The sequence below is a fragment of the Oncorhynchus mykiss genome, chromosome 18, assembly GCF_013265735.2.
Source record: "Oncorhynchus mykiss isolate Arlee chromosome 18, USDA_OmykA_1.1, whole genome shotgun sequence".
In the NCBI taxonomy this organism is placed as follows: Eukaryota; Metazoa; Chordata; class Actinopteri; order Salmoniformes; family Salmonidae; genus Oncorhynchus; species Oncorhynchus mykiss.
Genome location: NC_048582.1, coordinates 39782911 through 39801214, shown reverse-complemented (window position 1 = coordinate 39801214; position 18304 = coordinate 39782911). Strand labels below are relative to the sequence as shown.

General features: G+C 39.8%; 1 protein-coding gene across 3 annotated transcripts in view; it reads left to right on the top strand.

Annotated features, from left to right (window-relative positions):
- Positions 1-18304, top strand: part of LOC110496210 (POU domain, class 2, transcription factor 2-like) — a 69550-nt gene that overhangs the window by 23874 nt on the left and 27372 nt on the right. Inside the window, exon 1 of one of the 3 annotated variants that reach the window (XM_036952769.1) lies at positions 10754-11592. The exons of the other annotated variants lie outside the window; for them this stretch is intronic. The gene's annotated coding sequence lies outside the window, so the exon portion shown is untranslated. Of the gene's footprint in view, positions 1-10753; positions 11593-18304 lie in introns of those variants that run through there. 3 annotated transcript variants of the gene reach the window in all.

Below are 18304 nucleotides of genomic sequence, written 5' to 3'. Positions count from 1 at the left end.
CTAGAAAGGCCAAAACCTAGGAAGAAACCTAGAGAGGAACCAGGCTATGTGGGGTGGCCAGTCCTCTTCTGGCTGTGCCGGGTGGAGATTATAACAGAGCATGGCCAAGATGTTCAAATGTTCATAAATGACCAGCATGGTCCAATAATAATAAGGCAGAACAGTTGAAACTGGAGCAGCAGCACGGCCAGGTGGACTGGGGACAGCAAGGAGTCATCATGTAGTCCTGAGGCATGGTCCTAGGACTCAGGTCCTCCGAGAGAGAGAAAGAGAGAAAGAGAGAATCAGAGAGAGCACACTTAAATTCACACAGGACACCGAATAGGACAGGGGAAGTACTCCAGATATAACAAACTGACCCTAGCCCCCGGACACATAAACTACTGCAGCATAAATACTGGAGGCTGAGACAGGAGGGGTCAGGAGACACTGTGGCCCCATCCGAGGACACCCCCGGACAAGGCCAAACAGGAAGGATATAACCCCACCCACTTTGCCAAAGCACAGCCCCCACACCACTAGAGGGATATCTTCAACCACCAACTTACCATCCTGAGACAAGGCCGAGTATAGCCCACAAAGATCTCTGCCACGGCACAACCCAAGGGGGGGTGCCAACCCAGACAGGAAGATCACATCAGTGACTCAACCCACTCAAGTGACGCACCCCTCCCAGGGACGGTATGAAAGAGCCCCAGTAAGCCAGTGACTCAGCCCCTGTAATAGGGTTAGAGGCAGAGAATCCCAGTGGATTGGTTCGTTGGTTGGTTCGTTGCTTCAGAGCCTTTCCGTTCACCCTCCCACTCCTGGGCCAGACTACACTCAATCATATGACCCACTGAAGAGATGAGTCTTCAGTGAAGACTTAAAGGTTGAGACCGAGTTTGCGTCTCTTACATGGGTAGGCAGACCATTCCATAAAAATGGAGCTCTATAGGAGAAAGCCCTGCCTCCAGTTGTTTGCTTAGAAATTCTAGGGGCAATTAGGAGGCCTGCGTCTTGTGACCGTAGCGTACGTGTAGGTATGTACGGCAGGACCAAATCAGAGAGATAGGAGCAAGCCTATCTAATGCGTTGTAGGTTAGCAGTAAAACCTTAATCAGCCCTTGCCTTGACAGGAATCCAGTGTAGGGAGGCTAGCACTGGAGTAATATGATCCAATTGTTTGGTTCTAGTCAGGATTCTAGCAGCCGTATTTAGCACTAACTGAAGTTTATTTAGTGCTTTATCCGGGTAGCCAGAAAGTAGAGCATTGCAGTAGTCTAACCTAGAAGTGACAAAAGCATGGATACATTTTTCTGCATCATTTTTGGACAGAAAGTTTCTGATTTTTGCAATGTTACGTAGATGGTTAAAAGCTATGCTTGAAATGGTCTTGATATGTTCTTCAAAAGAGAGATCAGGGTCCAGAGTAACGCCGAGGTCCTTCACAGTTTTATTTGAGACGACTGTACAACCATTAAGATTAATTGTCAGATTCAACAGAAGATCTCTTTGTTTCTTGGGACCTAGAACAAGCATCTCTGTTTTCTCCGAGTTTAAAAGTAGAAAGTTTGCAGCCATCCACTTCCTCGTCTGAAACACATGCTTCTAGCGAGGGCAATTTTGGGGCTTCACCATGTTTCATTGAAATGTACAGCTGTGTGTCATCCGCATAGCAGTGAAAGTTAACATTATGTTTTCGGGTGACATCCCCAAGAGGTAAAATATATTGTGAAAACAATAGTGGTCCTAAAACGGAACCTTGAGGAACACCGAAATTTACAGTTGATTTGTCAGAGGACAAACCATTCACAGAGACAAACTGATATCTTTCCGACAGATAAGATCTAAACCAGGCCAGAACTTGTCCGTGTAGACCAATTTGGGTTTCCAATCTCTCCAAAAGAATGTGGTGATCGATGGTATCAAAAGCAGCACTAAGGTCTAGGAGCACGAGGACAGATGCAGAGCCTCGGTCTGATGCCATTAAAAGGTCATTTACCACCTTCACAAGTGCAGTCTCAGTGCTATGATGTGGTCTAAAACCAGACTGAAGCATTTTGTATACATTGTTTGTCTTCAGGAAGGCAGTGAGTTGCTGCGCAACAGCCTTTTCAAAAATTTTTGAGAGGAATGGAAGATTCGATATAGGCCGATAGTTTTTTATATTTTCTAGGTCAAGGTTTGGCTTTTTCAAGAGAGGCTTTATTACTGCCACTTTTAGTGAGTTTGGTACACATCCGGTGGATAGAGAGCCGTTTATTATGTTCAACATAGGAGGGCCAAGCACAGGAAGCAGCTCTTTCAGTAGTTTAGTTGGAATAGGGTCCAGTATGCAGCTTGAAGGTTTAGAGGCCATGATTATTTTCATCATTGTGTCAAGTGATATAGTACTAAAACACTTGAGCGTCTCCCTTGATCCTAGGTCCTGGCAGAGTTGTGCAGACTCAGGACAACTGAGCTTTGAAGGAATACGCAGATTTAAAGAGGAGTCCGTAATTTGCTTTCTAATAATCATGATCTTTTCCTCAAAGAAGTTCATGAATTTATCACTGCTGAAGTGAAAGCCATCCTCTCTTGGGGAATGCTGCTTTTTAGTTAGCTTTGCGACAGTATCAAAAAGGAATTTCGGATTGTTCTTATTTTCCTCAAATAAGTTAGAAAAATAGGATGATCGAGCAGCAGTAAGGGCTCTTCGGTACTGCACGGTACTGTCTTTCCAAGCTAGTCGGAAGACTTCCAGTTTGGTGTGGCGCCATTTCCGTTCCAATTTTCTGGAAGCTTGCTTCAGAGCTCGGGTATTTTCTGTGTACCAGGGAGCTAGTTTCTTATGAGAACTGTTTTTAGGGGTGCAACTGCATCTAGGGTATTGCGCAAGGTTAAATTGAGTTCCTCAGTTAGGTGGTTAACTGATTTTTGTCCTCTGGCGTCCTTGGGTAGACAGAGGGAATCTGGAAGGACATCAAGGAATCTTTGTGTTGTCTGTGAATTTATAGGACGACTTTTGATGTTCCTTGGTTGGGGTCTGAGCAGATTATTTGTTGCAATTGCAAACGTAATAAAATTGTGGTCCGATAGTCCAGGATTATGAGGAAAAACATTAAGATCCACAACATTTATTCCATGGGACAAAACTAGGTCCAGAGTATGACTGTGGCAGTGAGTGGGTCCAGAGACATGTTGGACAAAACCCACTGAGTCGATTGGAATCTTTTGGTGTGGGTCTGTGGACTTTTCCATGTGAATATAGAAGTCACCAAAGATTAGAATATTATCTGCTATGACTACAAGGTCCGATAGGAATTCAGGGAACTCAATGAGGTACGCTGTAAATGGCCCAGGAGGCCTGTAAACAGTAGCTATAAAAAGTGATTGAGTAGGCTGCATAGATTTCATGACTAGAAGCTCAAAAGACGAAAACATCATTTTTTTTTTTTGTAAATTGAAATTTGCTATCGTAAATGTTAGCAACACCTCCGCCTTTGCGGGATGCACGGGGGATATGGTCACTAGTGTAGCCAGGAGGTGAGGCCTCATTTAACACAGTAAATTCATCAGGCTTAAGCCATGTTTCAGAAAACAGTTTTCAACCAGCGATTGAGTTGTGAGACTGCTGTAGAGCTCATCACTCCCCCTAACTGGGAGGGGGCCAGAGACAATTACTTGATGCCGACACATCTTTCTAGCTGATTTACACGATGAAGCTATGTTGTATGTTATGCATGTTAACTTATAGTAGTTATTGTTTGTGTTAACATATAGTAGTTATGGTGCGTGTTAATATACATTTGTTTCTGTGCGTGTTTACATTAGTAGTTTTTGTGAGTGTTAACATATAGTAGCAATTGTTTGTGTTAACATATAGTAGCAATTGTTTGTGTTAACATGTAGTAGTTATTGTGATTGTTAGCACATAGTAGTTATTGTGCATGTTAACATGTAGTAGCTATTGTGCGTGGTAACATATAGTAGTTATTGTGCGTGTTAACATATAGTACTTATTGTGTGTGTTAACATTTAGTAGTTATGTTACATGTTAACATATAGTAGTTTTTGTTTCTGTTAACAAATAGTAGTTATTATGCATGTTAACGTATAGTAGTTATTGTGCGTGTTAACATACAATAGTTATTGTTTGTGTGAACATATAATATTTATTGTTTGTTTTAACATATACTAGTTATTGTTTGTGTTAACATATAGCAGTTATTGTGCATGTTAACATCTAGTAGTAATTGTGCATGTTAACATATAGGAGTTATGTTGCGTGTTAACATATAGTAGTTATTGTGAGTGTTAACATATAGTAGCAATTGTTTGTGTTAACATATAGTAGCAATTGTTTGTGTTAACATGTAGTAGTTATTGTGATTGTTAGCACATAGTAGTTATTGTGCATGTTAACATGTAGTAGCTATTGTGCGTGGTAACATAAATGTTGTTATTGTGCGTGTTAACATATAGTAGTTTTTGTTTATGTTAACATATAGTAGTTATTGTTTGTGTTGACATATAGTAGTTATTGTTTGTGTTAACATATAGTAGTTATTGTTTGTGTTGACATATAGTAGTTATTGTTTGTGTTAACATATAGTAGTTATTCTTTGTGTTAACATATAGTAGTTATTGTTTGTGTTGACATATAGTAGTTATTGTTTGTGTTAACATATAGTAGTTATTCTTTGTGTTAACATATAGTAGTAATTTGTTGTGTTTACATATAGTAGTTATTGTGCTAGTTAACATACAGTAGTTAATACAGGTGGAGAACAGGAGTGCTTCTTAAAGAAAAACTAACTGTCTGTGAGAGCCGGAATTCTTACTGGTTGGTAGGTGAACAAATACTTATGTCATGCAATAAAATGCTAATTAATTACTTAAAAATTAAACAATGTGATTTTCTGGATTTTTGTTTTAGATTCCGTCTCTCACAGTTGAAGTGTATATAGTAAAATGCACATTAACTGCACCTGTTTGAACTCGTCACCTGTATGAAAGACACCTGTCCACACACCCAATCACACAGACTCCAACCTCTCCACAATGACCAAGACCAGAACGATAAAATTGGATAAAATTGTAGACCTGCACAAGGCTGGGATGGGCTACAGGACAATAGGCAAGCAGCTTGGTGAGAAGGCAACAACTGTTGATGCAATTATTAGAAAATGGAAGAATTTCCAGATGACGGTCAATCACCCTCGGTCTGGCGCTCCATGCAAGATCTCACCTCGTGGGGCATCAATGATCATGAGGAAGGTGAGGGATCAGCCCAGAACTACACGGCAGGACCTGGTCAATGACCTGAAGAGAGCTGGGACCACAGTCTCAAAAAAAAACATTAGTAACACACTACGCCGTCATGGATTAAAATCCTGCAGCGCACGCAAGGTCCCCCTGCTCAAGCCAGCGCATGTCCAGGCCCGTCGGAAGTTTGCCAATGACCATCTGGATGATCCAGAGGAGGAATGGGAGGTCATGTGGTCTGATGAGACAAAAATAGAGCTTTTTGGTCTAAACTCCACTCTCCGTGTTTGGAGGAAGAAGAAGGATGAGTACCACCCCAAGAACACCATCCCAACCGTGAAGCATGGAGGTGGAAACATCATTCTTTGGGGATGCTTTTCTGCAAAGGGGACAGGACGACTGCACCGTATTGAGGGGAGGCTGGATGGGGCCATGTATCGCAAGATCTTGGCCAACAACCTCCTTCCCTCAGTAAGAGCATTGAAGATGGGTCATGGCTGGGTCTTCCAGCATGACAACGACCCGAAACACACAGCCAGGGCAACTAAGGAATGGCTCCGTAAGAAGCATCTCAAGGTCCTGGAGTGGCCTAGCCAGTCTCCAGACCTGAACCCAATAGAAAATCTTTGGAGGGAGCTGAAAGTCCATATTGCCCAGCGACAGCCCTGAAACCTGAAGGATCTGGAGAAGGTCTGTATGGAGCAGTGGGCCAAAATCCCTGCTGCAGTGTGTGCAAACCTGGTCAAGAACTACAGGAAACGTATGATCTCTGTAATTGCAAACAAAGGTTTCTGTACCAAATATTAAGTTCTGCTTTTCTGATGTATCAAATACTTATGTCATGCAATAAAATGCTAATTAATTACTTAAAAATCATACAATGTGATTTTCTGGATTTTTGTTTTAGATTCCATCTCTCACAGTTGAAGTGTACATATGATAAAAAGTACAGACTTACATGCTTTGTAAGTAGGAAAACCTGCAAAATTAACATATAGTAGTTATTGTTTGTGTTAACATATAGTAGTTATTGTGTATGTTAACATATAGAAGTTATGGTGAGTGGTAACGTATAGTAGTTATTGTGAGTGTTAAAATATAGTAGTCATTATGCGTGTTAACGTTTAGTTGTTATTGAGCGTGTTAACATATACTAGTTATGTTGCATTTTAAAATATTGTAGTTATTGTTTGTTAATATATTGTAGATATTGTTTGTGTTAACATATAGTAGTTATATTGCGTGTTAACATATAGTAGTTATTGTGTTTGTTAACATATAGTAGTTATTGTGTTTGTTAACATATTGTAGTTATTGTGAGTGTTAACATATTGTAGTTATTGTGAGTGTTAACATATTGTAGTTATTGTGAGTGTTAACATATTGTAGTTATTGTGAGTGTTAACATATAGGAGTTATGATGCACGTAAACATATAGTAGTTATTGTTAGTTTAACATATAGTAGTTATTGTGAGTGTTAACATATAGTAGTTATTGTGAGTGTTAACATATAGGAGTTATGATGCACGTAAACATATAGTAGTTATGGTGCGTGTTAACATATAGTAGTTATTGTTTGTGTTTACATTTAGTAGTTATTGTTTGTTTTTACATATAGTAGTTATTGTTTGTGTTAACATATAGTCGTTATTGTTTGTGTTAACATATAGTAGTTATTGTGTGTGTAACATATAGTAGTTATTGTTTGTGTTAACATAAAATAGTTATTGTGCGTGTTAGCATATTGTAGTTGTTTGTGTTAACATATAATAGTTATAGATTGTGTTAACATGTAGTAGTTATTGTGCATGTTAACATATAGTAGTTATTGTTCCTGGTAACATAGTAGTTATTGTTCCTGGTAACATATAGTAGTAATTGTTTGTCTTAACATATAGTAGTTATTGTTTGTGGTAACATATAGTAGTTATTGGTTGTGTTAACATATAGTAGTTATTGTGTGTTTTAAAATATAGTAGTTTTTGTGAGCGTTACCTTACAGTAGTCATGTTGAGTGGTAACAGATAGTTGTCATTGTGCGTGTCAACATATAGTAGTTAATGTTTGTGGTAACATATAGTAGTTATTGTGCGTGTTAACATATGCTAGTTATTGAGAGTGTTAACATATAATAGTTATTGCTTGTGGTAACATATAATAGTTATTGTTTGTGTTTTCCATCATGATGGAGCACCTTGCCATAAGGCAAAATTGATAACGAAGTGGCTCGGGGAACCAAACATCGATATTTTACTCTATATTTTGGGTCCATGGCCAGGAAACTCCCCAGACCTTAATCCCATTGAGAACTTGGGGTCAATACTCAAGAGGCGGGTGGACAAACAAAAACCAACAAATTCTGACAAACTCCAAGCATTGATTATTGAAGAATGGGCTCACGTTAGTCAAGGTTGTGGCCCAGAAGTTAATTGACAGCATTCCAGGGCAGATTGCAGAGGTCTTGAAAAAGAAGGGTGAACTCTTCAAATGTTGACTCTTTGCATCAACTTAATGTAATTGTCAATAAAAGCCTTGGAAACTTATGAAATGCTTGTAATTATACTTCAGTATTTCATAGTAACATCTGACACAAATATCTAAAGACACTGAACCACCAAACTTTGTGGAAATTAATATTTGTGTCATTGTTTGTGTTAACATATTGATGTTATTGTGAGTGTTAACATATAGTAGTTATTGTTTGTGTTATCATATATTAGTTATTGTTTGTGTTAACATACAGTGGTTATTGTTCGTGTTAACATATAGTAGTTATGTTGCGAGTTAACATATAGTAGTTATTGTTTGCATTAACATATAGTAGTTATTGTTTGCATTAACATATTGTTGTTATTGTTTGTGGTAACATATAGTAGTTATTGTTTGTGTTAACATATAGTAGTTATTGTTTGTGTTAACATGTAGTGTAGTTATTGTTTGTGGTAACATATAATAGTTACTGTTTGTTTTAACATATGGTAGTTACTGTTTGTTTTAACATATGGTAGTTATTGTGCGTGTTAAAATATAGTAGTTACGTTGCTTGTTAATATATAGTAGTTACTGTTTACATTAACATACTAGTTATAGTTTGTGGTAACATATAATAGTTACTGTTTGTTTTAACATATGGTAGTTATTGTGCGTGTTAAAATATAGTAGTTACGTTGCTTGTTAATATATAGTCGTTACTGTTTACATTAACATACTAGTTATTGTTTGTGGTAACATATAGTAGTTATTGTTTGTGTTAACATATAGTAGCTATTGTTAACATTAACATACTAGTTATTGTTTGTGGTAACATATACTAGTTATTGTTTGCATTAACAGATACTAGTTATTGTGAGTGTTTCCATATAGTAGTTATTGTTTGTGTTAACATATAGTAGTTATTTTATTATTAACATATAGTAGTTATTGTTTGCATTAACATATAGTAGTTATTGTTTGTGGTAACATATAGTAGTTATTGTTTGTGGTAACATATAGTAGTTATTGTTTGTGGTAACATATAGTAGTTATTGTTTGTGGTAACATATAGTAGTTATTGTTTGTGGTAACATATAGTAGTTATTGTTTGTGGTAACATATACTAGTTATTGTTTGTGTTAACATATAGTAGCTATTGTTTGCATTAACATATAGTAGTTATTGTTTGTGGTAACATATAGTAGTTATTGTGAGTGTTTCCATATAGTAGTTATTGTTTGTGTTAACATATAGTAGTTATTTTATTATTAACATATAGTAGTTATTGTTTGTGTTAACATATAGTAGCTATTGTTTGCATTAACATATACTAGTTATTGTTTGTGGTAACATATAGTAGTTATTGTTTGTGGTAACATATAGTAGTTATTGGTTGCATTAACATATACTAGTTATTGTTTGTGGTAACATATAGTAGTTATTGTTTGTTAACATATAGTAGCTATTGTTTGCATTAACATATAGTAGTTATTGTGAGTGTTAACATATACTAGTTATTGTTTGTGGTAACATATAGTAGTTATTGTTTGCGTTAACATATAGTAGTTATTGTTTGCATTAACATACTAGTTATTGTTTGTGGTAACATATAGTAGTTATTGTTTGTGTTAACATATAGTAGTTACTGTTTGTTTTAACATATAGTAGTTACTGTTTGTTTTAACATATGGTAGTTATTGTGCGTGTTAAAATATAGTTGTTATTGTGCTTGTAAATATATAGTAGTTACGTTGCTTGTTAGCATATGGTAGTTATTGTTTGTGGTAACATATAGTAGTTATTGTTTGCATTAACATATAGTAGTTATTGTTCGCATTAGGATATAGTAGTTGTTTGCATTAACATATACTAGTTATTGTTTTTGTTAACATATAGTAGCTTTTGTTCGCATTAACATATAGTAGTTATTGTGCGTGTTAACATATAGTAGTTACGTTGCTTGGTAATATATTGTAGTTATTGTGCGTGTTAACATATAGGAGTTACGTTGCTTGGTAATATATTGTAGTTATTGTGCGTGTTAACATATAGTAGTTATTGTTTTGTGGTAACATATAGTAGTTATTGTTTTGTGGTAACATATAGTAGTTATTGTTTTGTGGTAACATATAGTAGTTGTTTGCATTAACATAGATTAGTTATTGTTTCTGTTAACATATGGTAGTTATTGTGCGTGTTAAAATATAGTAGTTAGGTTGCGTGTGAACATATAGTAGTTATTGTTTTGTTAACATATAATAGTTTTTTTGCATGGTAACATATAGTAGTTATGTTGCGTGTTAACATATAGTAGTTATTGTTTGTGTTAACATATAGTAGTTATGTTGCGTGTTAACATATAGTAGTTATTGTTTGTGTTAACATATAGTAGTTATGTTGCTTATTAACATATAGTAGTTATTGTTTGTGTTAACATATAGTAGTTATGTTGCGTGTTAACTTATAGTAGTTATGTTGCGAGTTAACATATAGTAGTTATGTTGCGAGTTAACATATAGTAGTTATGTTGCGTGTTAACATATTGTTTATGGGTACACACAAACACATCACACACCCCATACACTTATGAGGTGTCTATGTCTTTTAGTTTCATCCTCGATAACACCTCCAAAAGCAAACCCTCCCACTCTCTCTCACACATACACACACACTCACAACTTGCTCTTAGGCCCGTCTGTTCCCTTAGCGACCGTTTCCAAGGTGCTCATTCCCCAGGGCCAGGGGAGGGGACTTGTGATGTTAGGCATGCCTAACGATACACCTGTAGCTGCTACTGCTTTCTTCCTCCTTCCCTTCATCCCTCCCTACCCGTATCCCTCCGCTTTGGTGCTCAGCCTCCTTTCCCACTTACAGCAGTCCATCTCATATAACCATAGAACATCAACTCAGCTCAAAGGAACTACTTTCTGTGGGCTAAATATTTTGTGTGCAGAGGATTAATTTTGGTCACATACTCCGTTGTCAATGTGTTTATTTATATGTATTTTATTGTGATAGTTTTGCCTTTTGGTTCGTTTCTAGGGTCCTCAGTAGGCAGTGACTGCATACTGGTAAGAAGATCCTACTTCTGAGCAGGTGGGACACCATTATTTTAGCTTAATCTTTTCTAAGGTAAAACCGGATATGTTGTCAGAGCATTATTGGTACTGTAGTACATCACGCTACATGTGTAACTACCCATGTCTTAAGGGATCAGCTTGACCCCTCACCCTGGGTCGTTGCCATGTTCTTTTTCTCTTACTACCCGAGAAAAATACCTCAATGTGTTAAGTTCACTGCTCTCTGATTCGCTGTGCTGGGATGGGTCTCGTAGTCTGAGATATTTAGCATCAACAAAGTCGAGGAGTGGAAGTAGGCCAGTTTGATGAACTCTGACATTCTGCTTCCCCCAGGCCCTCCCCTCTTTCGCTCCCATTTCTAATTGTTCTGCCTCTGCCGCCACAACTGTTGCACTTCAAATTGTTTTCAAACTCTCAACCTCCCGTTTCCAACTCCCCTGCCCTGTCTCTCTCCCCCTCATTCCCTCTCTCTCTCTCCCTCCCTCTCTCTATCTCTATTGATCGAGTCATAGTTTTCCGTCTTCAGTGTGCTGGCTGGCTGGCTTTAATCAATACAGATAATTGTCTGCTTTCTCCCGATGCCAAACAGTCTGTGTTTTTTCTCAATGAATCCAGGTCTTTCCCCTTCGCACCCCACCCCACTCCCCTCGCCCGGGAATCCCTCCTTTAATGACAGGAGATAACCTGCTTTCCTTACCGATTTTTCTCCCCCTCCCTCCTTCACCCCTGCTCCCTCGTTCATCGATCGGCGTGAGATATCACCCCTCGTGCCCCGTCTACGAATGTAAACACGGCGAACACGTGGCGTTTGTGAGTACAAACATACACTTGTATACACACACACACACACACTTCATATCAGCTAGGCCCAGGCCCCATCATACCTCACTCTTGCACGTACATCAAGCCTGGTACATGTTAATAGGCTACGTGACTGTTTAGGCAGTTAAGTGACTTTACTAAGTGCCAATGGACTCTGCTGGGATTAACATGTGTTTTGAGACTTCTGTTGGGCTTCACTCAACATTGTGCACTCCAATCAACTTTTGCCTGTCAGGTACACACATATTCACTGAAAGTGTTCTAGTTTTATTCACCTATTTTTTTTTTTTTACCTTGAATAATCAACATTGTCCAGAAACGGTCCTATTTATATTCGAGTTTGATGGTCAAAGTTCACTTTTATGATCATAAATAAAGTTGCACAAAATGATAGACTTGACGTGCTCTTTGCTAACTTGACAAACACAAAACCGATACTGTGATTGGGAAACACTCCACTAAGTCCAACTAAATGCACTTAATTCATTGACAGCATGGGCTCGATCATGCAATATAATTATTACCTAGGTAGCCTCATACGGGCAAGGCCACTCTTTAATGACATGGTCTATACGCAAAGCCCCTCAAATCATCTCAAAAGAACTAGACTTCACACTGAGCTGCAATGTGATCTGGCAGACCACATACAACACTCTGGAATGGAGAGCGTGAATAGCATGCAACGGGCATATGAATAGAAGGTGAAAGGTTATGAACATTCCAGACATACATTAAGGCATTGTATGCAAGGCCAACGTATACAGAACATAGAGGAACTAGAGCAAACAACATACGAACGTGCAAAGTGAAAATGTTACAAATGTATGCGCAAGGCCAACCATTTCAGCATATTTAGCAAGAGTAGGTCTATAGAAATGTCATATGAAACTACAACAAAAGCATGAATAGAAACTACCTCAAGGACCATTACAGAGTTCAATGTATTTTTACATGTATTTTTTACAGTACATGTATTTTACAGTACATATATTTTTTACAGTATATGTATTTTTTACAGTGCATGTATTTTTACAGGTTGTACCTCCTGTAAACAATACAAATGCAGTATATGCGTTAAGATTTTTCCCATAGTCCTTCGCCCCTTGAATTAAAGCACATCCTGTTATCTGTCCCCTAGCTGTTATGATCTGTGCTTCTTCTCACTCCGTTCAACAACTTGAGTGAAACAGAGAGACACAGTGAAGAGACATTGCGGCCATTTTGTTTCTCTTGTTTTGCCGCTTGCAATGTGAACGAGCCCTGATCCAATTTATACTGGTCAGTGGTGTGAAATGGCGGTCAGCCGGGGATAAGAAGGGCTCTCCAGCCACTCGGGCCTCGTTGCAGCTGTGTTTAACTGCCCATAGATGAACATGACACTGTGCTGGTCCAGTATGTAGCCTACCAGCATGCCTAGAGCCGCGGCACATGAACAGGACACACACACAGATCTCTCCAAACCTCTATACTCCTGTATTGTATGTGGCCCCTGTTGTTTTGTAACAAGTTCAATCCACCGTCCTATATATGGAATCATTTTTCCTTTTTCCCATCGAGGTTATCATTGTTATAGTCTCCCCTGCAGTTTCAACTAATTCAAAAAACGAACACACACACACACACACACACACACACACAATTACACACACAATTGCTGCTGCATTACACAGACTACCAGTATATAAGGAAACATTTTTGACCAGTACAATCAGTAATTGTATGATTGTATGATTGCTCCAATGGGCAGTTGCTATGTTCTTACACAGTTATGTTCCACTTTGACAATTTCTATTCCTCACAAAATGGATTTCCAGGGATATGAGCTGAAGGGATGACAATACAAACATGGATTTGCTTGAAAAACCACGGGAACACTTGATTTACCTTATCTTACAGTACCTTACTTACCCTGCAGGTATAATGGTTTACATCTGGTAAGTGTTGAAGCCTTGATAATAATGCTTATAAAATATATGTTTTTTTTGTTTCAAGCTATAAGTAGTAATTGTTTAGAACATCTGATTGATAGATAGCTAGATTGTTCCTACATCATCTCCTATTGTGCTAGTCATTACAGATGTGGGATTTTAATTTGAGCCAGTTCTCTACCGCAGGAATATAATCCTGCAGCAACAGGAAATGTTAATTATTATGTGGATTATAATTAAGGGACATTTTTGTAGGGGTTGATCCATTTTTTTTGTTGTAAGGGAAAATCAAGTCTGAAATTTCAGTGTGGAATTTTTCAAACTTCAGAAGGCTTTTCAAACCTCAAATACACTACATGTTTTATATGTCCTGCATTGCAGGAAAGTTCTCCTGCAACAAGGGGGATCAAATTAAGCTCCTACATCCTGCTTTTTTTAGGTTACTCTGTAAAAACCTGAATCTGCAGAAATCATTTAATCAATTTGTATTATGTTTGATCATTCAAACAGATTTTATTTGTCTGAGACACTTGCATTTGACCTCGTGTGATTATGAATGTAGTCAAAACTTAAGAAGTATACAAGCCTGCTCTCTAAACAATTGGCCAGTTTGAGCATTTTACCAAACGGAACAGAGCAGGACAAAGAACAGCAATGTATTTTCCATAGGACTTTCGGCCAACTCCAATCCTTGCCAACACACACGCACGCTCATTCAAACCTGTTTTTTTTTTTGTCCTTGGCGACAATTGCCGTGCTTGACGACCATACAGTGCGGGCATGGCAACACAACGTTCACCATCTGAGAGAGGAGAAGGACCGTTGTGTGTGCCATTTGGTGAGTGAAATAAGTGGTGGTGAGATGGTCAGAGGGTCCGCTGATGGAGGGAAGGTAAAAATAGAGAGAGAAGAGACACTTTTGACTGGGGGGGGGGGGCGGGGGGGCCCTCGGAATCAGCCATCCCGCCAACCCAAAATGGAGTTTGTTAACTGAACGACGAGACAGTGTTATAAGACAAGGCAGTCTTCTGTCTGTAGCCTGCGTAACTCGGGCTGGAGTCTGCCTCGGGGGAATTGTGGGTGCGGATCACAGGCCCAAGGGCGACACACTGCGATGTTGCAAGAAAACCGATCGTCCAATCGCACTCGCCGTGGAATTTGTTGTACGCCCGTTTGATTCCCCTGTTATCCCCCAAATTCTGAATCGGCCCCTCTTATCCCTAGTCCTACAGTGAGCGGTCACGCTTCAAACTCAGGGATTTCTGGGCCGAATCCAGCAGCTTTCATAATAAATAAATGCATCTGTTTCATACTTGTAAAAAAATATATTCATTCAGTGTTGGAACAGACTTTTCTACATAAAAAAAAAAAATATATATATATATTGTGCTTTTGCTGAGGGTCATTTTTACTGGCAATTGCTAGAATAACAAAAATATGAGGGGAGGGAATGACAAAGGAGGAAGGAATATGGAAGACCAGTGGGGGTGAATATATGGACACTTATGCTCATGTTTTCATTCACATTTATATTCTCTGGCCTCTGGGATTTATGTGTGTGACTCGGGCATTGTGTTTGGAGTGCGGTTAGGTAAATAAAAAGCTAGGCGGTCTGCCTCTTAACCTCTGAAAACAGGGAGATGCAAATTTGAATCCCCCAGCGAGCCGAGCCAGAGAGCGAGGAGATAGGGGTGAGGGAAAGAAAGGGGGGAGCGGGGAAGAGGAGGAGGGTGCAGAGTGGAGGCAGTGGACGTTGTGAAAGTGCCTCCGAAGCCCGCGGGTCGCTGCAACCCCTGTGAGGGGCCCCGATCGATACAAACTCAGAGCAATAAAGCTTTCTCCCTGTCATCTCCGCAGAATACAAAGCAGAATGGGGAAGGAAGGGAGAAGGGGGGGGGTGAAAAGCTGTTCCGCTAGCCAGACCAATTTCCTAACCCCCACCCCCCCACCCCCCCTCCATCCCCAACCCCAAACCACCACCTTCTTTCTTTCGCTCTCTCTTTCAGACCCTTCTTTTCCCCTCAGTTTTTCCACAGCTCTTCATGCCCACTTACATCACGTGTTATATAATTAATGGTGTTTGAATAAATAGACTCAATAATTCATCACTGTGATTTTAAAGAGATTGATAGAGCAGAAGACTGAACTGAACAAGTGTGGGTCCAAAGGAAAGGTGAAACGCTGAAAAAAATGGAAGGTTGAAGGGAAAGAGGGAGGGGGGGGGGTGAGAGGTTTGAAGGGAGGTGATGGCCTGAGAGAGAGAGAGAGAGAGAGCGAGAGAGAATTTAACAGGACAGAGAGAAAGACTGGAAGAGGTCAAATAATAAAGAGGTCAAATAACCTTTCTCTTTAATTCAGAGCCAATTTATGTCTAGGACAATCGATACCCCTATAAACCGAGCAATCTAACGCAGACCATAACCCATACCGTAGATCACATTGTTTTGTTGGTTAGGAGGCGCTGTCATGTCGAATGACTGTCTGTCTGCGCTTTCATCACACTTTTGATGCTGATGGATATTCACAGCAGTTTAGCCCTGTTTATGTCCATAGAAATAGAATCTATTCTATTCATTTAAGTCATTCTATTTCTACGTTTATCGCCCCTTGTTGTTCAAGACAAGAGTGTCGCTCGACATTATTATATCTGAAGCCTTTACACTTTCATTTTGGCCACATCCACATCTCTTTTTCTCCCTCTCTCTCTCTCTCTGGACTGTATGACCGTCGGCCTGTCTGTCTTGTCATTTCATTCTCTTGAGTCCTATCTGTTCCCTCTCTATTCTGAAGAGGCACTGTGTCTTTGTTACCCTCATTGTCACCCCCTCTTCCTTCTGTCAGTCCTCCTTTTATTGGAAAAGCCCAATACACTACTGCCACTACTGTCCTTTCCCTCCATCTTTGTGAATTGATCCCTTTATCCCAAGTCTCCTACACTCTCTCTCTCCTCCTCTTTCTCTCTTTCTCCATCTCTCCCCCCCCCCCCTCTCCCTCTAATACTCTGGTCATCCCTCTTTCCATTCTCTCTGCCACTGTCCCAACACCAGCTTTCCTCCCTCCCTCTCTCCACCTCTTCCTCCATCTTTTTGCGTCCAGGCGTCCACCCCAACGGAGGAAAGGATGAAGGGAGGAAAGTAACACGCAGAGGCTATTTCCCCTTCTCCTCCCCCCTCTCCTTCCATTTCTTTGTTTATCTTCATCCCTCCGTCCCGCTCCCTGGGGAGGTCAGTAATAATGTTGGAGACGGAGTGAGGGAGGGAGGTGCGATTATTGTCTTGTTGGGAGTCAGAGGGATCGATCGGGGCTAGAAATATGTGGTGCGAGAAAGAGGTACTGTATCGGATATAATAAACACTCCAGAGAGATGCATTCGCACACACACACACACACACACACACACGACACATACATCTGCACAAATAATTGCCTACCTGCACACACTCACTCTTGAGAGCCACTGAAAGACTCTGAAAGAAACTCAACATTGCTGTAAGAGACAAGCAAAAGAAAGACACAGTCCTTAAGGATTTTTTTCAAAGTCATCCAAATATGTGAAGACACCTTGCAATGGTTTCAGAATGTCTAAACAACCTTTGCGTCATTCAGAGTTGTGTTTTCTTCCTATTCAAGCTTATCAATGAGTTGGGCTAATGGATTGAAAAACATACTTATACTTAATGATTAACACGCACCGAAACACACACTTACACACTTCTACACACACACACAGGCACATACACACACAGGCCATACACAGTGATCTTTCACTGCTGTTGCCTGGCAACGTGCCTATGTGTCCTGTTGGAGCACAGAGCTGTCCAGTGATGTCACGACCAACGCTGCTGACCAGTGATGTCACGACCAACGCTGCTGACCAGTGATGTCACCAGCAACGCTGCTGACCAGTGATGTCATGACCAACGCTGCTGACCAGTGATGTCACGACCAACGCTGCTGACCAGTGATGTCACCAGCAACGCTGCTGACCAGTGATGTCACCAGCAACGCTGCTGACCAGTGATGTCATGACCAATGCTGCTGACCAGTGATGTCATGAGCAACGCTGCTGACCAGTGATGTCATGACCAACGCTGCTGACCAGTGCTGCTGCACCATGTAGCTCTGTGAACCGGGGACAAATAGGAAAGGAGATAAGGTACGCGGTATAGAGAAAGATAGACGGATAGAGAGATAATGAAAGAGAGAGCGGAGTAGAGGAGAGCAGTGATAGGTGCAGAATGAGAGGGGGAAAAGTGATAGATGAGCAGCTTTCAATGTTGCTTTACAATCCAAGCTTCTCCGATGAATCTTATTAAGTCTACAAAGAAGTGGCCTAACGCTGCATCAATCCTTGTCAAGTAGTATATCCTCAGAAATGCACTGTTTTTTCATATATATTTTTCCAGAGATTAATCTATTTACAGAAATGTGTAACTTTTTTATTTTCTTTTATATAAAACATCCAGAACAGTCTACATCTGAAGTTGTGAAAAGCAGTGGTAGAAATTGCTGAATGTGTGCGCGTGTGGTCATCGACTCCTAACAACTCCGCTTACGATCAACTCCCCGTGAAAGACCGTGCGGTCGGTCGCATGCAAAAGGTCACGTCTTCTTCTCCATCTCCTCAGTGGGCCTGCTCAGATGCAATTCAGCAAGCCTTTACACTGATTTACCTATCTCTCTGACTGTTGGGATTCTTAGAACACAGATCCTATATGTTGGTCCTCAGGACAATGATAGCGCATACATGGGGAATAGCAGTCAGCAGTAAC